The sequence below is a fragment of the Rhodnius prolixus genome, unplaced genomic scaffold (assembly GCF_049639745.1).
Source record: "Rhodnius prolixus isolate KJV_2025 unplaced genomic scaffold, Rpr scaffold_7, whole genome shotgun sequence".
Taxonomy (NCBI): domain Eukaryota; kingdom Metazoa; phylum Arthropoda; class Insecta; order Hemiptera; family Reduviidae; genus Rhodnius; species Rhodnius prolixus.
Window position 1 is genome coordinate 32,528,589 of NW_027411582.1, and position 22,264 is coordinate 32,550,852.

A 22,264-nucleotide genomic window follows, 5' to 3' on the forward strand; every position below is an offset into this window, starting at 1 on the left:
TAGATTTTTTTTGTTGTTTTATACCAAATTATTTTACTACTACATATGCATAGATTATAAACTAAAAGAACCAATTTCATAACCTACTTCTGAAAATTTACTGCATTACTGATTTTTTTTATTTTATTTTAAAAATTTAGAATTGTATAAATTTATTTCAAAGGAAAGGTGCCTTCTCGACATTGCGCAAGTATTCCATCAAGTTTGTGATAATATCGCTTACTTAAGAACTTTCTCTTCACACCTACTACTTGAACTTTGTCTCAGGAAAGCATTCTTGGAACCATTCTATTCATAATATTCACTTCAAGCTTTCCTACTCGCCTACAAACCACCATTTTCACTTAACGCAAACAATATATCTATTCAGACCCATTTTAGTCAACTCTCTTATTACAATAACATTTGAATTTTCCTTCAAAACTATTTTACTCTTACACGTCTATCTTTCAGTTTATAACAACCAGACTCTGCTAACGCTTGGACACAAATCTCTCACTCACTGTGCACAACAGGAACTTGAAGCACAATAATACCGGCAAGGACCCTTGGCAGACGTTAAAAATGGACACTAAACCTAGTACTACAACGCGTTGCTAAAACCAATTAGGATTTATAGAATTGAACTGAATGAGCCCGCCAAGCATTCCAATATCTACCGTAAAACATTCTCCATTACAAATGCTCCATACTATGTACGTTTCCAACAGAATTTTTTACTCAGATCTAAAAATACCCTCTATTCAATATGCAATCCAATCATCATTCATTACAGCAAATATCCCTCTAACTAAAGATCCATAATTATTCTGTGCTATCGCTGTAGCCAGTACCGCAAAATATACTGAACTAAGCAGTAAATGTTTTGTGTGACAACTAACGTCAATTTTATCCAATATTAATTAAGGTTCTGGTGAATTTCTAGGCTTGTCAATTTATCTTATCTTTTTTTAGCCAATTAAGCGATTCATCAAAGAGAGGTGAGTGCTATTTCCTTTATTTAGAAGCAACAAGGGTGGATTCTTAAGATGTAGGCATAATTAGCTCATAAGTTACGAGGATTCTAGGTGAAGTAACTAACATTGGTTTGAAAGAGTTAAATCGTATCTGTGTTGGGTTTTCAAGTAGGTTTAGTGAGTAAGAAAAATGGTCCCTGTTACTTTATTTCCAAATTTTTATATCAACTAAAAGTCCACTAATACCGTTAAGGCATAAAATAGCACCGCCCTTTACTGAGCAAAGTTAATTGGAACCTGATTGTAATATATTGGTAAGAAAAAAAATGTGCACGCTGTTTGTCTAACAGTACCCAACACACGATCCGAGCAAACTTTACCGAAACACTACAATACAAAAAATTAAATAAAAAGCGTTAATATTTCAGTATGTTTATTGTTTTTCCAGATTTTAATATTTTCCAATTATTTATTAAGTAATATCACATTTTATCAATATTTATACACTTCTATTAATTTTGCAATATTTTCTATTAAGATTTTATCTAAAATAAAGAACTCTGGTTTGTCTGTATCGAATAGTATATTCCATTTGAACAAAAAAGAAGTTCCTACTTATTTAAGATAATAAAATTTAGTTGGGTGTTCACAGACTTTTTGGCCGAGTGTATAATGACCAAACTTAAATGTAACTCGGACACGCTGTTTAAACTCATTCTGTACCAAACATACTTGGAAAATTCATTAAAAAAGTATAGGAAAATATAAAATGAAATGCGTGAATATTCCAGCATTTCGCTTGTTGTTTAATGTTAAAAGATTTTTATATTGTTCTATTTACGAATTATTTATTAATCAAAGAGAATAACATGCTTATCAATCTTTAAGTTTATAATAATTTCTTTTCATTTTGCAATATTTTCCTGTACAAATGAACCTAGTTTAATTCAGTGTTTTCTGCTTACATAAAGCGCGCCCCTGATGTAAAATAATTTTTTTAAAAAATTTGTTTATCTTTACAAGCCTTAAATTCATATTAAGTTTTATTAATTTTAATTCACACTTTTATTTTACAAAAAATATTTTACAGTTCACAATTTCAGTTTTACAAATACCATATGATATCTTGTAAGTAACCAAAAAGTAACCTCCTCACTCAGGACTCAGACACTAGCGGAAGCAGGAGGACTCGTTGCAGTAGTCATTACTTCATGTGCATTTAAACTTATTTATTGGATTTACCCTGCTCTATGGTTTCCGTTATTTTTGCCTTAAAAGTAATTTAAATTTTTTAATGAATTATGAATACTGAAATATCTTGTACAAACATCGTTAAAGCCGTCTAGAAATGTAGTTACAAGTATTTTAAAGTACTAAAAGAAAGAACAATAAGTTTTATTATATTTTATTGTTTAATATCTTGTTGAAATGAGTGCAGTTGTGGAAACTGCTGTAAGGAGCTTTCAATCTTTATCCAGTGCTCTCCAACACTTTTGCAGTTGCAGCTTAGTAATGCTCATCGTTCAACTGGAAATGATTACCTCTATGGGCCCTTCTTTACATCCAGCAGCTCGCCGATCATAGATGATTTTAATCTAGTTTTTTCTTAAGTATAAAAAAGGAAATCTACTTACCACTCAACCTTTGTTCTTCAGGTACGTTTATTCATTATTAAGTCTTATAAGTAATACTTAAGCATTACAACTTAAAACCTTTTTTCTGATAAAATAAATGTTTTAATTTCTTAAAATTTGATTGAAATATTGGTGAATGCTGATAAGAAATGTTCTACTTTTTTAGAAATTAATCGTGCTACATTCGATCTAACTACTTTTTAAAAATAAGTTTTCTTGCAAAATTACAATTTTATTGGAAAATGGTCACAATTAAAGCAAATAAAAATTACTTTTACTTTTTCTACCCCTCGAAAATAATATTGTATTTCATGCTTGGTAATAATTTCTATATATTAAAAAAAGTCTTTGTTCTCAAATATTTATTTAAGTTTACACATCAACCCTGCATCATTAATCATCAAATAAAACTATTATTCACTTTTTTCAACAATATTTTTGTTTTTAATAAAACGGTATATATTTTTTTTCTTACAATTTCATGGAAAAAGTTTAAATTTCATCCAAATACGTAAAGGTACATTTTATGTTTTAGTCAAATTAATTCAATTGACATTCGACTCTAGTAGTTGTTATTTTTGATTAAAATAATGATATTTGATTGAAATATTTAAAGTTAAACGTACATTTCTAGACATCTCTTGATTTTGTTTAATAGAAAAATGCTCCGATTTCAACAATCTTTTATTAGGTGGGTGTGAATTAAATCATAATTATTAATGTAATATTCTTTTCCATTATCCAGTGCCTTCAGCCATGGGCCTTTCCAACGCTATTTCAGCTTGCAGCTAAGTGATGATGCTCATTTTTCCTCTGAAATGATTACCTCGATGGGCTCATCATTACTTGCAACATAACGCTGGCAAATATGAGTCGATTCTCATCCATTCTATTCCGGAGTATAAGAAGCCGACGATACCTACCTTCCATTCTGACTATGGAATTGTGATGGTTGTCTTATCTATTGTTCCACATATGACAGCATTACAGCAGTAAGTGAAACCTTTTTTTAACACTAATTCAATTTTTTCTATGATATTTAAAAAAGTTTTAATTTTTGCTGTAAGTGGGTAGTAGTACTTTGATTGAAAAATTCGAAGTCTTATAAATTGTGAATAATTTGTTAACCAAATGAAACTAAAAACTATTTTTAGTAGAATAAAGTTTAAGTGAAAGAACTTTGAACAAAATTGAACTTGAATAAAAAATAGTTTGGTTTGGTTTTAACAAACCAAATAAATTTATGGCAGTAAGTGTAACATGACTAAAACAAGTTGAGTTAGTACAACAGTTACATTGCAACGGAGAAGTAATTCATGTTAAAATAATTTAAACTAAAATTTCAACATTCATATTTTATTTATTTCTTAAATTCCTGAAAGATACAAATTTGTCTTAAGCAAATAGTTGCCTTTTTTATTTGCAGTAACATTGAACAGAATGCTTTTTAATTCGAGATTAACACTGTAAACTGTTTATTTCATTGAATAATGATTTTCAGATTGAAAACAGCCAATTGTGTGAGCCAGTAACTGCAAAACCGTCCATCAACTGAAGTGGACATAAAAAAGACGTTGAGCAAACATCGATCAAATGAGTAAGTACAATTAACTTTTCTTATGAAACAATTACTTAAAAAATTGCATGTTTGTATCACAATCTTATTTAGAGCATGTATAGAAATATTTCTCTCGAAAAATTGGTAAAAAACTAAAAACTCTCTGTAATAAATAAAAGACTGCTATATCAGTATGGAGCAATCTGTACTTTGACACAAATCATGGGGTACTTACTACCTTTCCAATTGTCAACGAATTCAGTCTCCTCAATCAAAAATCTTTTGGAAAATAGTAAATGCTCTTCTGTTCGCACTGATTTTACCATTCATAATGACCTCAAAATCTTTTATCCTCCATCTAGCGAACTCCTTTCTTGGCAAAATAATTATGTGCATATCATTGTTTTGGTTTAATTACAGTCACATTTATTTAATTTTGTGAATAATATTTCATCAGTAGTTATAGTTATTAAATGTGTTTCTTTACTTTTATGAATTAAATGAAATAATTTTGAACATAATTGAACTTGAAAAGTAGTTTATTTTGGTTTTTCAAACTTAATAAATTAATGATTTAAATTTATGGCAGAGTGTAAGTTGACTAAAACAAGTTTAGTCTAACGGTAAAATTACAACGTAGGAGTAATTCATGTTAAAATAATTTCATTTCTTACAATGCCACGAATACGTTCTAAAAGATTGATCCATTAAAAAGATTTAAACTAAAATTTCAGCATTCATATGTTTCAGTATTCATACTTTGTTTATTTCTTTAATTTTTGAAAGATACAAAATTATCTTAGACAAATGGTTGCATTTTAATTTATAATATCATTGAATAGAATGCTTTTTAATTTAAGATTAACTCTATAAACAGTTTATTTCATTGAATAATGATTTTCAGATTGAAAACAGCCAATTGTGTGAGCCAATAACTGCAAAACCTTCCATCAACTGAAGTGGAAATGAAAAAGACGTTGAGAAAACATCGATCAAATGAGTAAGTACAAACAACTTTTGTTATGAATCAATTAAATAATCTATTATTTAGGTATATGTAAATTGCATGTTTGTATCAATCTTATTAAATGATTTTTTGACTTAGAGTGAAAGTAAAAAGTATTATTTAGTAGGAGAATAAATAAAAACCTATAATTTGAAAGAAAATTATTTATTTGCATACCTATTTTGTTATTACATAGACTTCATATATTAAATTCTACTATACAAAAAAATGTACATATAAATCAATAAAATACGAAAAGAATTGCTAAAAAACGTTTAAACATAAGAGAGAAACTTAAAATAAAAAAGAAATTAAGGTAAAAAAAATTAAATAAAAATTAGTTCCAAAAAATCCGTCGGATGGCGCCACTTATCAGGCAGGTGAAAAATAGTTCCTGGAGTAGCCACCAGATAACAGTGCTGAAACTTCCTCTGCATATAGGCCAACAAAAAAAACCTCGTCAATACGACTTGGATAAGAATAGAGGTCAGATCGCTCGTCGCTCCCATCAATGTTATCTAGTCTGGTGTAACACTCATCACGTCTCTTCCAAAGAATCGTGATGTTGGGTAATGGTTAGGGAGATGTTATCGTTTCGACAGTCGGAGAGCAACTATTTTCTAGGTTAGAGAGGTAATCTGGAGTCACAGTAAAATAAGTAGTAACCAACGTCGGGTTAAATAGTATGCAGTTATAACTTCCAAAGACACTATCTGAGAGAGAATAATGAAGCTAATATTCTACAAAAATAAGGAAACATTAAGTGCAAAATTGGTTAAAAAATCAAGTAAGTTCTTAATCTTACATAAAATTGCATGTGCATGGCTGGAACACCTCCACAAGTTCACTGATTTTCTGTACTCAATATTCCTAAGCAATATAAAGTATAAATGATAAATACCTTTTAGCTCCTGCTTTTTACTCTTCACTTTGCTCCCCTTTCTCTGCCGTCTTTAAGTTTAATTATTTATTATTTCACCGAAAAATTAAGATGTTTAAAACAATTTTCTCCCCTTAGGTGTTTGATAAATTATCAGATTATGCCATTAAAATTATATAAAAGACATAATATGTTCGGTTAGTCTTATATATGCTCAAGGGAAGTGTGCTAAATTACTTTTGTCCTGGCTTTACATTATTCAATACCTACTTGTAACGTAATATTAATTATGAGTTTGATTATGAAGCTTACTCAGATTAAATCTTCTTTACAACATTTCAACTTCTATGTGATAAATATATCTTCAAAATTGGTTATTCTGTTGCAATGTTAATTGTTTATATTGAAGTCTTGGGTCCCATATAGTGGACTGTTTTAGAGGCTATGCCTCAACTTCAACTAATGTTTCAATATCAAAATTGCATTAAAAAATAAAAGTTATGTGTTTTAAAATGTAGTATGTATTTCTCTCCATCCAGTGCCTTTGCTCAAGGACCCTTTCTGCCCTTCGCTGGCTATTCTTGATCATGGCCCTTCTTTACATCCAGCAGCACTCCTACATAAGTTGAGGTAATTCACATCTAATTTCTACATTTCTTCGAAGGTACCCTGTTAATTTGTAGAATTCTACTTCAGGTAGTCTTAACTATTATTTATTGCAAATAATTTGAGATAATTCGCAATTATCTCTACATTCAAATAAATCAATGATGAAATCTCTATACTTACCATGTTACCTTATGGAGCTGATCTTCATGTTATCTTATCCATTATTGATAAGCATCTAAAGCATCATTTTAACATCAATTAAACCTTTATTCCGATAAATTATATATTTTCCTTTGAATCTGAATAAAAAGTTGTTATTTTGTGCAATAGATGGTTTAAATTAGATTTTCCGAGTTAGTTGCAGAATGGTTTAATTTGTTATAAACAGAATTAACTAAGATTTTGTTTGTAAAATGCTACCGTACTACAATAAGTGTGAATGAAATTCATATCATTTACTGTTTTAATACTTTCAGCCCTTGGCCGACTCGCAGCCCAGTGAAGCTGAGACATAATCTAAAATGATTACTTTTGAGGGAATTTCTTTTAATGCTGCAGCACTTCCGTAAATAAGAGGTGATTCCCATCCATGTCAATTCCTGCAATATCCAAATAAGGAAATCTACCTACCACTCTGTGGTGTTATCTTCCAGGTAATCTTATCCATTATTTATTAAAACTTGAGCATTTTTACGTGATTAAACCTTTTTGTTCATATATTCCTGTAGAATCGGAATGAGTATAGTAAAGATTCTGTGTTGAAGAAAGTTTTAATTTGATTGGAAAATTGAAAGGTACAAGAACAAAAAATGACGAGTGTTTATTTAAAAAATGTTTATTTCACTTAAAAGAGTGCAGTAAACTGCTATTTTGAAAATGAATTAAGTTCATGTAATTACTAACACTCAGTTTTACTTTCTTGCGTTTTCTTTCTAAGAGATTGATCTATTTTTATTTAAACGTATACAAAATTAACATTGATTTTCAAGGAAGTTGAGTTTGATTTGTAGGACGATTCAGTAGACGAACAGTCTATCTCATTGTATAATGTTATTTTTCAGAGTTGAAACAGGCGAAACTGGAGTGCTTCTTGGAAAGAATGTTCGTCGAATTAAGCCAAAATGAAAAAGACGGTGGAAAACACCTATCCAACTGCAATTCTTTATTATTTAGTCGATTATTTGTAAAAAAAATATATTTGAAGTTTGAAAATGTAATGTAAATTTTAATTTTATTATGTAGGTAATTTTAAGAATCATTACCTAAAAGATGTAATTGAATTTAAAATGTTTTTGTAATACGAAAGAAAAAAAATGTATAATTGGCAGCAAAATAAAGAATTATTTATAAATTATTAAAAAAGTCATGTATTTTCTCTTTTCCCATAGTCATGTTATTTTTATTGTATTTGCAAAGTTACAACTAAAAACAAAGTTAAAAAAGACTAAAAATGATAAGAGGCAAATTAAAGTGATGTAAAACTAAAAATTCCGTTTAAATTAAACAAAAAAAATTAAATAAAGTAATAGTAGTACGAAAAAATGGCGTCAGAGAGCGTTAAAAAGCAGAAAAAGTAAAAAAAGTTGAAAAAATTGCATCAGAAAGACGTAAAACAAAAAAAAAAAGGAAATTTAGTTCACATATTTGCCACCAGGTTGCAGCACTTACTAGACTTGTTTACTATGTAAACAAAATTTAGTTCACATGTTTGCCACCAGGTAGCACTGAAACTGTTTATATACTATGGTCAAACAAGATGTCTCCTCAGTACGACTGCAGAGTCGTACTCGTGAGGAGGGGGTTATGTCGCTCGTCGCTCCAAAAATATCTAATCTAGTCAATACACCTCTCTCCACACATACAATCTTGAAAATATGTCTATGGGTAATGGTTAGGGAGATGCGTTCACCTCGACGGTCGGAAGGCAACTATTCGCCCCACCCGGCCCGGCCCGCGCCGCGTACTTTCTTATATACCCTCCAGATGGCGTCATTTCACCATGACAACGGGCTCCCCCCCTACTTTTAGTTCCACCAGCTGTCACTAGATCGCTCGTGCTGTCTGTTTTATTTCTCGTAGCCTTCCTTGCACACTCTCAAGACTTTGGCAGCCATTGTTGTAATCTTCCTATCTTCTTACACACTCTCAAGACTTTGGCAGCCATTGTTGTAACCTTGTTTAATGCTTCTTACACACTCTCACGACTCTGGCAGCCATTGTTGTAACCTTGCTATCTTCTTACACACTCTCTAGACTTCGGCAGCCATTGTTGTAACCTTGCTTAATGCTTCTTACACACTCTCACGACTCTGGCAGCCATTTTTAACCCTTTTTTATATTTTCTTTTAATTTCTACGCAATTTTTTCATTTTTTTTTAATTTTTCATATTATTGAGAGATTAAAAGGGAAAATAAATACAATATTGTTATAATTAAATCGTTTATTATTTATTAATTATTGATACATTTTTTACAATAAATTTTTATAAAATCTTAACAACCTCATATTTAACCACGTTGGTGACTCTTTAGACTTATATAGGACTTCCTTTCACCCATATTTAACCATGCTGGCGACTCACAAGACATATGTAGGACCACTTTACACCCACTTTAAACCACATTGGCGACTCACAAGACTTATATAGGACCACCTTACTCATACTTATTACCATGTTGGTGACTCTCAAGACTTATACTGGACCTCCTTAAACTCACATTTAACCATGTTGATGACTCTTAAGACTTATACTGGACCTCCTTAAACTCACGTTTAACCATGTTGGTGACTCACAAGACTTATACAGGGCTATCTTACACAAACATTTAACCATGTTTGTGACTCTCAAGACTTATACATGACCTTTTTTCACTCACATTTAACCATGTAGGTGACTCACAAGACTTACAAAGAACTTCCTTAAACACACTTCTAACCAAGTTGGTTACTCACAAGACTTATATACGACCACTTTACACCCACTTTTAACCAAGTTGGTGACTAACAAGACTTATAGAGGACCACATTACAATCATATTTATCTCATTTTTTTACCATGTAAAAAACCATGTCAACTTGTATCCTATTTGTTAATTTTGTCAATATATGTTTAAAAAAATTAGAAATATTATATCATTCAAAGCGAAAACCTCGAAAAATAAATATGTAAACTTAGCAAAGGTTTCACTTTTCGTTTTTTAAGTATTTTTTAAATTCTAAAGGAAGGTGTGCTTGGAACGTAGAATAATTTTCATTTTTTTTTTGTATATATAGATTGACAAAAGTAAACAAATTATTAGGTTACATGTGAAGCGGTAAAAAAATAAGCTAATAGCGAGTGTAAGATAGTGTCCTATATAAGTCTAGTAAGACGCAAACAGGGTGAAATATGAGTGTAGGTTGAACCTATATAAGTCAAGTGAGTTTTTAACGTGGTTAAATGAGTGTAAGATAAACCTATATATGTTTAGTGAGTCGTCAACATTCTTAAATGTAAGTGTAAATTGTTTTATATAAGCCTAGTGAGTCGTCAACTTGGTTAAATATGAATGTAAAATTATTCTATTTAGGCCTAGTGAGTCGTCAACATAGTTAAATGTGAGGGTAAAATTGTTCTATTCAGGTCTAGTGAGCCGTCAACATGGTTAAATGTGAGGGTAAAATTGTTCTATTTAGGCCTAGTGAGTCGTCAACATGGTTAAATATGAATGTAAAATTGTTGTATTTAGGTCTAGTGAGCCGTCAACATGGTTAAATTGAATGTAAAATTGTTCTATATAAGCCTAAAGAGTCGTCAACATGGTTAAATATGAATGTAAAATTGTTCTATACAGGGTGTTCAGCATAAGACTACGGTAACTTCGGGAGGCGATTCTGGGCATCATTTGCAACAAAAAATTCCATATAAACTATGGCTCGATTCGGCTCCGTTTTATAGATATTTTTAATTTTATGTTTTTTCAAGGTATTACTACTTTTTAGCAAACATTTGTCTATATTTCTCAAACTATTAAAGCTACAGTTATTTTAATAAGCTCATTAGAAAGAAGGTTAAATTTCCTTTTAAATAAGCTAATTTGTATTTCAAAATAATAATATCAAGTATTACATGTGAAGCGGTAAAAAAATAAGCTAAAATTTCACTTTGTGGCCCAAACATAAGAAATAGCAAGTTTCTAATTTTTTCCAAAAACTTTGACTTCATTTTTCTCAAAAACTTTTTATATGAAAAAACCGTGCACTATTCAGGAAAAACATCTACATACGATCACCTTTCGAACGGTATACAATAATTGGGGTTATGTTAAAAATTGATGCAGAAATCTGTGATTAATTGCAAAAAAGTAGGCCTCAAAACAACGTCGGCATTATGAAAGGAATTCAACTACCATAAGAATATAACTGAACAGAATCATCAAATCCAGTACGATTTTTCGCAAAAGTGTAATTTAATAATTAATTTATTTAAGAACTATATTCAAAAATATAAAACTTACATTAAAAGTAATAAAATAAAATAAGAAGAATAAAAATGAATATGATGTTAAATGAGTGTTAGGTACCAATTTCGAAATAAAGGATTTTCGTTTAACGAGTTTAGATCTGAGTGTTATTCTTTAGTTAATTAAAGAAATATTCCAAATAATGTGAATAAATCATCATTTTGAACTACTCAATAAACTTTTTGAATTAACAGGTTATGAAGAGCTAATGAATAAGCCGAGAACTTACTTATCGCTATAATCTCCAAGTTAAAAACTGACATGTTTTATCCTAATACGGCTTATAAAAACAAATAAATACAACAAGAAGAAAAGATAGTTTAAAGTCTACATTTTCATTAGATATTTAGTTGTCATTTTGCTATCAATATGCCAACGAATTCGAATATTGAATATCGCGATATGTCATACATCATTGTTATTTTTAATGTAAGTTTTATATTTTTGAATATATGTAGTTCTTAAATAAATTAATTATTAAATTACACGTTTGCAAAAATTCGTACTGGATTTGATGATTCTGTTAAGTTATATTCTTATGGTAGGTGAATTCCTTTCATAATGCCGACGTTGTTTTGAGGCCTACTTTTTTGCAATTAATCACAGATTTCTGCATCAATTTTTAACATAACCCCAATTATTGTATACCGTTCGAAAGGTGATCGTATGTAGATGTTTTTCCTGAATAGTGCACGATTTTTTCATATAAAACGTTTTTGAGAAAAATGAAGTCAAAGTTTTTGGAAAAAATTAGAAACTTGCTATTTCCTATGTTTGGGCCACAAAGTAAAATACTTAATATTATTATTTTGGAATACAAATTAGCTTATTTAAAAGAAAATTTAACCTTCTTTCTAATGAGCTTATTATAATAGCTGTAGCTTTAATAGTTTGAGAAATATAGGCAACTTTTTGCTAAAACGTAGTAACACCTTGAAAAAACATAAAATTAAAAATATCTACAAAACTGAGCCGAATCGAGCCATAGTTTATATGGAATTTTTTGTTGCAAATGATAACCAGAATCGCCTCCCGAAGTTACCGTAGTCTTATGCTGAACACCCTGTATAAGCCTAGTGAGTCGTCAAAAAATAAAACTTTCAGATACAAAAAAAATAATAATTTGTATGAAAAAAAGTTTTAGTTCTTCTTGTATCATCCTGAACATAATAAATAATAAGAAAAGACTTACCTGGATGCGAATAACTTCGTATTAATAATGGACGTGCTGCTGGAAGTACAGAAGGACCCCTAAAAATTCATCTCAGGTAAAAGCTGAGCTTAACGGGGCTGCAAGTTGACGAAAAGCCCATTGATGTTAGCACGGCATGAACTGAAAGAATATTACATTAAACATAACTAGCAGTAATACGAATTTGAATACGAAATTTATTGTAATTCAAATAATTTAAATGTGTACTGAGTTTTATCTAGTATTAAGAAGCCCATGAAAAACATCTATAACAATTTATGTATATTATAAAAATTAAATAAACACTATGATTAATCTATAGAATTGTTTTTAAAAAAAAAAAAAAAAAAAAAAACACCTTTACAAACCTAAATCTTTTATCCGTTGTCACTAATTTAGTCGTGAATCGCGATTACGTTTTACCAAATTCTAAACTTGACTACAATACTGACAATTTTCTTATTACAGAAATAAAATTTGCAAATAACAGCTTAAAATATTAAAAAACATTGCTGTCTGAAAATAGATAGGTAGAAATGAAGCGGTGAAAATAGGTAGAAATTTGACATTATCAGTACGCTAAACCGAATAAGTTGCCCCATTAACTAAAGATATCTCACATATGTAAAAAATGTTTAGTGAACTTTAAGTGGAAATAAAACTAAAAAGAATTTACTCGGTGTAACCTAGAAGATCGATTAAAAGCTACCACAATCTAAAAACTTGAGAGCATTCACGAATTCTCGTCACAACATACGTATTAAAATTTTCTTTAAATACAAAACTCTTCCTTAAACATAATAATGAAGTAATTTTTCAATATTATACATGTTAAGTATTATAAGTATTTTAAGAGAAGTGTAAGTGCTTCCTCAAAACAATAAACTAAATTCGGGAAAAAAGGATAAAAGATTTTGTGGTCATTATGAATGGTAAGATCAATGCGAACCGAAGAGCATTTACTATTATCCTAAAGATATTTGATAAGGGAGACTGGATTCACTGACGATTGGAAATATTTCAATACATGCTCTAGATCTAGATCATAATAACAATGAAAGTATGTTGTTTACAGGAAATCGTTAATGCTGTTCCAGAGGAAATACGAAAAATCAGATTCAGTAAATTTCTAGTAAAATTGACAGATTTCGTCAAAAGAAGCCATTAAACTAAATATCAAAATTTGAATTTTCCATTATTGATTTTCATCAAACACGAAACTTGACGATTAGTAAAAACATTTATCGAAAACAAATATATCCGTTGAGAACTGAATAACATTCTACTTGATCGTAACACCTTGTAATTATTATAGACAACAAAAAGTATGAATGGTTACGAGTGCTTGGGGGATATTAAAGTAAAAGTGAAAAATTAAAGGGCCAAGTGACATAAATAAGCAAAATACCTTATGAAGCCGTTACCAAAGAAAAGGCCTTGTTCACATAATACCTTATGAAGCCGTTACCAAAGAAAAGGCCTTGTTCACATAACACTTGCTCCAGCAAGTACTTCTCATTCTACACCTGCTTGCAGACACTACTCTACTACCTCTTCACTCTTGTTATGAAATAGTCAAAAATCATTACCTACTAGGTTACTTAATATCATAAGGTTCTTTTTTACTAAATCTATATCTGTTGATTTAATGACTCCTCAGTTTAACTGTTAACGTAATTTAAGTAGTCAATTTCATGTACAGGTCTAACTCTTTCTACTAGCGAATTAAGCTTATCGTACTCATCTTCCTCGACTTAGAATCTTAACTTGTGGTTTTCGTCACTTCACTTAGATATTGAACTAACACTTCTCGAACCTTACTTTTTATGGGTCTTCGTAAAATCATAAGAATTTATTAGTCTTATGAAAATGAGGTTATGTCCGCAGTGCGGTAATATTTGTAATTTTGCCAGTAGCAGGACGTATTTTTATTAAACCCCTTATCAGTTTCGGCCTTTCAACCAACTGAGAGGTAGAATAACCAGATTAGAGTAGCGTTTTCGACTTCACTTACGCTTCCATACCGCACTACACTCCCACACTTACTAACTCAGCTCACTAAGTAAGGGAGGTTACGTGGTGTTATCCAAAATATTAACGAATTGTCAAACATTTGTAAAAATTATGTATTAAAATAATTGAAATCTAGTACATGTTAAAAGATTTTTTTTTTGTTTTTTATTTTTGTGCGAGTAATATTTTATAACTGAAAAGTAGGAAATGTATTTTATACGAGGGAGGCGCGAGAATTTAAGTTTAAAACACAGACATTGTTGCATTTTCACTGTGGAATAATTATTGTTAAGTAAAATATGAATGAATATGCGATTCTAATCATTTAAAAAATGCGTAAATTAGTAAAATCTTTAAAGGAAAACTTTTAATCAGCATAGAACATGCAATATGCTGGTATATTCAAGCTTTGTGAATGGCTATATGTTTGCATATTTTTAATACTTACACTTCTATCCGTAGTAGAAACACTGGTATATATACAAAACAGAAACTTTATGAAATTGGTTTATAAAGTATATAATTGAATTAATAGATTTCCACTTTGGCCAGTGGTTTTCATGTCTTCTTGTTAAAAAAAGATCGAACCTACATTTACATACATACATCTGCTTTAATATTAACTATCAAAGACGAAACAGGAGTTTTCGGGTGAAATTAGAAGACGATTTCCACTTTTTCCAATGGCTTTTTCTAGTTTTTCAAAATAGAACAAGCTAATTTGCACAATCTTGCAATGGCTTATCAAACATGGAAACAGCTGGATTCATGTGAAATAAAGAAATAAATTAAGCTTTTTCTGATGGATTTTACTTTATATTTTTCAAAATGGATCGATCCTTCCTTTATAATTTAGTATTGACTATATTATTAACTATCAAATACGAAATCGCTGCATTTCAGTGAAATTACGAGACCATTTCCACTTTTTCCAATAGTTTTTACTTCTTGATTAAGAAAAGAGATCATCCCATTATGTATAATGAATCATTAGCCTTTATATTAACTATAAAGTGCAGAAACATCAGCATTCCTGTGAAATTAGGAGAAAATTTCCACTTTTTCCAATGGTTATTTCTTAATAGTTAAAAAAAAAAGTACCTGTACCTACATTCTTACATCCTTAATATTAACTCTCAAATGCAAAATATGTAACATACATACATCTCAGTGAAATTGGGATAAAAGTTCAATTTTTCTAATTGCTTTTTACTTTTTGTTTTTCAAAAATGTTAGACTTTACAATTACAATATAGCACTAGTCTTAATACTGATTATCCAATACGCTTTAATTAGACGTTAATTGACTTTTTCTGTAGCTTTTAACCTCTTACTTTTAAAAAAAGATCGTACCTACATGTACATATTACATTGGCCTCAATACAAAAATTCAAATACCAAACGTTCGAACGAAAGTAGAAGATGGTTTCTACTTCTCCCAACAGTTTTTACTTCTTGATTTTCAATATAGATTGACCAACCCATACAATCTAGGTTTGCCTTTAATATTAACTATCAAATGCAGACACAGAAGCATTACAGGAAATTAAGACTATTTCCACTTTTTCCAATGGTTTCAATATAGATTGACCAACCCATACAATCTAGGTTTGCCTTTAATATTAACTATCAAATGCAGACACAGAAGCATTACAGTGAAATTAAGACTATTTCCACTTTTTCCAATGGTTTCAATATAGATTGACCAACCCATACAATCTAGGTTTACCTTTAATATTAACTATCAAATGCAGACACAGAAGCATTACAGTGAAATTAAGACTATTTCCACTTTTTCCAATGGTTTCTTAAACTTTTTTAAAGGTTTTCTTTTATATTCCTTCCACTCTCGCAGCTGTTTCTAATTTTTTTCAGGATTTTATTTTTATGCTTTTTTTTTAAATTAAACGCTTTTTTACGATAAATCTTTATGAACATGTTAATAACACATCTTTAACAGTTTATTTTTATTTTTGGAAATTATTTCTTTCATCCTGTTGTCTGTTCGCTATCGAAGTTTTTGAACTTTTCCATTTTATTTATTATTTTTATTTTTTGAGATAAAAAGAAGAATAAATAAGATTCTTTTTTTATACAGCAAACAAATTAAGCATTTTATCAAAAAAAAAGAATATATAATTTGAAGTAAAAATTCTAACATTACATTGTGAAACTAACATGCTTATTACATATAGTAACTACATAATACTTGTTTTGTTAATTGATTCTTCACAAAAATCTCCTAGGATAGATGGTTTACGTCTATTTCACTTGGTCTTCTATTGGTGAAAAGTTTCGCAGGCAGTACTCCAGTATCAGAGATATTTAATCTGAAAATCAACATTATTTATGTACTTAAAATAATTAGTTTTTACTGAGTTTAGCTTGAATTAAGAACCTAGACAAACGAAAATTATAATAATTGATTATGTATTCATAAAAATTAAATAAATGTGACTGCAATAAAACTAAAGCATTGATACAGAAGTTTAAATCATTTTTTAATGTTCCTAACTCTTTCTTTCAAAGAAAATGAAATATATTTTCAAAAAACATACTTATTATTTATTTATCAAAAAGATTACTCAGACTGAACAATACAACCAACATGCTACAATATTCTAGTTTTTTTTGTTGTTTATATACAGAATAGAAATAGTTCTGTGATTGGAGAATATAACAGAATTTAAATCAAATCAAAACCTTTCAAAAAAATTAAAACTTTTTTTTAGCTACAAAGATCAAAATTTAAATGAAAAAAGTTTTAGTTTATGTAGTATTACTCTCAACGTAGTAAATAATAGATAAGAATACTTGAAGTACAGTTCCACAATTAGAGAATGTAGTTTAGTTTATGATCAAAATAAGTGGATGCGAATTACCTCGTAAATAAGGTCGTACTGGCTGGAAGTATAGAAGGATCCTTCAAAATAATGAAATGGGTTATAATAGCGGAAGACAACACGCCCAGCTGCCTATTTGAGATACTTGACTTAATTGATGCAAAAAGTTCAGTTTTGAAGAAGTAAAAAGACCAAATTATACAATTAAATATTCTGAATGCGCAATCTGTACAACACTAATGTTTATGACTTAATAATTCACTTAAGTAAACCAATTTGATCACTAAAAAGCCCTAACATGATAGAGAATCATTAAAAGTGTAAGCACATGCACTTTTTTTAAAAAAAACGTAAATCTAAGTTCATGTACTATGTAAATTCTTGATAGCTTGAATTTAGGCAAATCATTGCACTTTCTAGGTACGTAATCTATTACTGTATAATTTATTATTTATCTTTAGATAATAAGACAATATCTTAACTGAGAAACAACATGCTGTAAGCTGAAAACATGTACTCACTATTGCTGTAGGAGTTAAAATGTGTTACACAGCATAAAATGTCATCAATGTTATCAACCCAGCCATTTATTTGAATTGAACAAGTTCAGAATTACCATTAGAATGTCGAAAGAACGCTGAGAACAAAAATAAAAATTATATAAACTAATATTTATACCATTGTTTTCATTGTAATTTACAAATATTTCGGAATATTTTAATCAATTTTTAATAAGTTAGAATTTAAAACTACTGGAGCGAACCTTACATGCGTACACTAAAAATGCATCTTCTATCAACTGTCTTGGGAACTTGTCAATTTCATAAACACTTCTAATACATCGACTCGTAATTAATAATGAAAGTATACACAAAAAATGTTGCTTACCTACAAGAAGTCCTTAACGCAGTAATGAAGCAAAAACTAGTTTTTAAGTTCCTAGGAAGTTATCGCTTAATGCAAATAGATAATACAATCGGTTTTCTAAGGTATGTAAAGTTCTCGCAGACTTAGTTACAGCAGCATCAACTTAAAACTATCAATAATAAATAAATAAAGATCAAATTATGAGGTAATCAGTGAATTTAAAACATGGAATTTTTTTAGGGGAAAACGTCTTTTTAAAATACTGACGATGCAAAATGTTTATCAATGTGGGTGAAGAACATTTAATAAATAAAGCTAATTATTACTGTTGCTACATGATAAAGAAAATAGTTGGAGAAAACCGAATTACCTTTTTACCCCACTTCCTTACCGGGCAGTTGTTTAGTTAACCTTCTAACGGAAATGTTTTTTTGTTCTAGTTCTGTGCAAGTTATATTTTAGAACTGAAAAGTTAGAAATGTATTTTATGGTTGTTTAGTTAGGAGGTTATTTCAGGTTTATTTTAATAGTGTCAAACTACATGTTCCTGCTACCTAGCGGTGATCACTGGAACTAGTTTCAATGTAATTACATCATTCTAGTTCATGCAATTGCCGCTAGAAAGCACTGGCATGTACTTAATATGTCAGTTTTTTTTCTATTCCTAATTTTAATGTAACAGCAGATTGTATAGAATTTCTAATAAGGTTGCCCAATTTCTTTAAGTTAAATATAAGGACTTCAATTTCTGCTTTATTCATTGATTTAATTAGAGCAAATACCAAAATAATATAAATTCCACACTATGTATATTAGAAGACATCAATCTTATGAAACTATTTTAATAATTATGGGACAATAATATTGGTACAACAAACGAGGAAAATTCTTAATAAATCTCCATAAGATGTATTGATATTTCATTATTTACAAATAACGTATCTAAAATTTCCATAAGTAAATCAATAAAAACTTACTATTTTTATAAGAAGTTGAAGATGTGGAGTAAAAGGTTGTCTAAAAATCTAACGTTGTTCCTCAGCCATGCTAATCCATCGTATCCGTCAATAAACACTAAGACTTCAATTTTCTGCAATTACTTTTTGCTAATATGAAAATACATTGAAGGTGATAATAGATTGGCACAAAGGTGACTTCGTGCTTAAATGCACTGCTATCAAACTTTTATCGGATGACAATATCACTTACTACTTACTAAAAACTTCACTCAGCACGATACCGAAAATTTAAGTTTTACTATTAATTTTGTCTTACCACAGGAAGACTTTGCAATTTTTTCAAGAACAAAGCGTCCCAACCTATCTCCTAGATTATTCAATTGAGCGTTTTACATTTATTTATATTTTAAATAAGTCCACTATTCAATCAAAATAACGAAATTCATGTAAAAGTAATGAAGATTATGCCTTTTTTCTTTCTTTATGAAACTCTACGAACAAAACTAGCCGACCTAATGAGTATAATATACGGTTGGCATAAAATTACCATGTTAGCAACCGAGTACAAGGAAATTCATGTAATAGTATTGAAGATTTAGCATTTTTCCATTTTTCTTGAAACTCTAAATACAAAAAATAGCCGACCTAATGAGTATAATATACGCTGGGCATAAAATTACAATGTCATCCCGTTTATCTATGTCTAACCAACCATCTGAAAGAATATCGGTCGTTAAGTTTGGTATTATTAGGTTATGGGCTGACTTTGTAATAAATTAGTCCCTCCTTCGGCTAAATACAATTTTTTCATAGCGGTTTCCCGTTCTATTGTATGTTACGTTGCCCAGATCTGGGGATTTCAGCATTATGATGTGTTAGAGAAGTTTCATCGTTTTTTTTATTAAAAAATTATTTGGTTTGCCTTCATTCACTCCTAACTATATGCTCTTCTTAGAGACTTCCTCCACCCTTCTTCATGTATTTACTTTGAATCTGCATTTCAGATTTATTATTAAAGTTATTAAATTTCCACATCATCGATTTGGCCGAATTGTAGCGCTGGAAACAGTTAAGAAGAAAGTATTTTGGTTTAAGCATTGGTTGTCTTTGGCGGACAAATACTCTTGCGTGTTCGACCCTGGATTGGATAGTTTGGATAAGTGGCCAGGCCATTGTGCAATGTTTTGAGATTGGGACATTATGAGGAGTCTGTACAGAGAGATCGTCAGTCTTTGCGGTTGTCTTTGTATAAAGAACTTGAATATTCTTTAGACGTGCCAAATTTAGAGTCCAACATAACGGATATTTCACTGAAAAACTTGTGTTGGTTTTTTAAATTATGTTGTGAGTTGTTAAATTTAAATTATAAACCCTTGGTTCTGAAAGAGAGCCTAGATGCTGCTCTTTGTGTAATCTTCACGAGAGGGAAGATATATTCCACTTTTTGGCGGTATGTCCGATACTCTCTGAATTTAGGTATCCCTATTTAGGTGCAAAAACTCTATCAAAGAGTTGATACAATTTCTTAATGGCCACAATTTTGTAAGCCTTGTTAAAATTGCACAGCAGGCTTAGATTTATCGCCAATACTTAGTTAATCAGTTCAATTTTAAACAGTAATTTTTTTATTTCAATTTTTTTCAAACCTTATCCATTGTATATTGATTTTATTTTTAATGTAATTACTACTATTATTATCATCATCTCTATTTTCTCTTTTGTATGAGGTTATTTTGTGTTTTGTTTCTCTTTCTTTCTTTTATTTTATTTTTTCCTCATTTAATTTAGTTATTTAATTATCTACAACTTTTGGGTTATTTAAAGTAATATTGTATATATTTGTATGACTATATCTTTATTTATTTTTTATAATTTGGATAGTTTTCTTTCTTTTCTGTTTATATCTTTATTTCTTTTCACTCTCATTATTAACCTCCGGCAGACGGTTTTTCCAAGCCGTATGTGTTGAATTTCTTTTTGTATATATTATTTTATTATAAAACATTATTATTATTATTATTACAATGTCAGCAACCGAGTACAAGAAAAATGGAAGTTAAGGAAATAGGATAAATAAATATATACAAAAAGTGATGACCTTGGGTACCCACAGGGACGCCAAGGTCCCTAAAGAAGTGGCTAGAAGGAAGGTGTTATCGTTAATGAACATCTTTGTATTTATAAAGTTTAATGAAATTGGGAGAAAAATTTAATTGAAGCTACATTTGAGCTTTGAAAAGTGTACTGTCTCTGTTAGCCTACTCCCGGGAGTAGTTGCCCAGGGAACACCTCGAGGAGGTAGAGATCAGATTTCGCTCCCCAAAGAACGCCTTTCTACCCACATCCGCATTCTAGTTGGATTTTAAAACAGGCTAGGATTAAGGAGAACTCCATACAATGGAGTTTTTAAAAATGAATTGGGATAAAATTGGAGGTTAAGGTAATAGGGTAAATAAATCGTTTAGAGACTAAGGGAAATATAGAAAGATCTGCCTGCAAAGACCAATGACTAGAATGACGTAAACCTAGATTTCTAGATTATGTATGAGATAGGGTAATTAGGGAATAGGGGGGATAATTAGAAAGACGTTCGGAAAGAAAAGGGTTTTTGGACTGGTGGATAATTGGCATTATAAAAAGATACAGACTTGAAGAAAACCAAGTCTGCAAAACCAACAAAGAAAACGAAATTCAAGAAACAATAAGAAGACAATTATTAAGAACTAAAACCCCAGCCTGAAACTAAACAAATCTACCAAGAAACAACAAATTAAAAAAAAAAAAACGTGTAATGTGTAAAATCGGAGAAAGTGTTTTTTTTTGGCACGAAGTGTTGTGCAGGATGTGTATCTAAAATAAATCTACTAAAATATTTTATTAGTCTGTATAATTGATTCACAGTTGACCTTAAAAAGCCGAAGAAAAACATTATTAGTTACCACTAAAATAATTTAAATATTTATAATTCCAAGTATTCATTTTAGTGATTAGAGTGCATGCAATTAGTGAAATGATTGATTTATTTCATGCATTATCATGCTGTTAATTACACCATATTATTACAATATGCAAATGTAAAATAAGTGGAATTATAACTATTATTGAACCGCAAGATTATGATAGAAGTTTGTAAATGTAAGTGAATCAATTATTAAAAATAAAAGTCCTAAAAATTTCCGACTGACACCAGAGAATTACCTGATGCTCGACCAAGCTATGCTCTCCAGAGAATCAGGTCGTATCC

General features: G+C 29.9%; 1 long non-coding RNA gene across 7 annotated transcripts; it reads right to left on the reverse strand.

The window, feature by feature from the left end:
* Positions 1 to 9,066: 9,066 nt before the first annotated feature.
* LOC141447444 (uncharacterized) lies at positions 9,067 to 21,716 on the reverse strand. 7 transcript variants are annotated; one of them, XR_012454329.1, is made up of 3 exons: positions 18,083 to 21,716; positions 13,791 to 17,831; positions 9,067 to 13,746 (listed from the first exon to the last, which is right to left on the reverse strand). It is a non-coding gene; the product is annotated as an uncharacterized lncRNA (long non-coding RNA). The 7 variants fall into 7 exon arrangements; XR_012454328.1 differs by having other exon boundaries at positions 9,067 to 16,681; positions 17,234 to 17,831; positions 18,083 to 21,711; XR_012454331.1 differs by having other exon boundaries at positions 9,067 to 17,343; positions 17,716 to 17,831; positions 18,083 to 21,705.
* Positions 21,717 to 22,264: the final 548 nt, after the last annotated feature.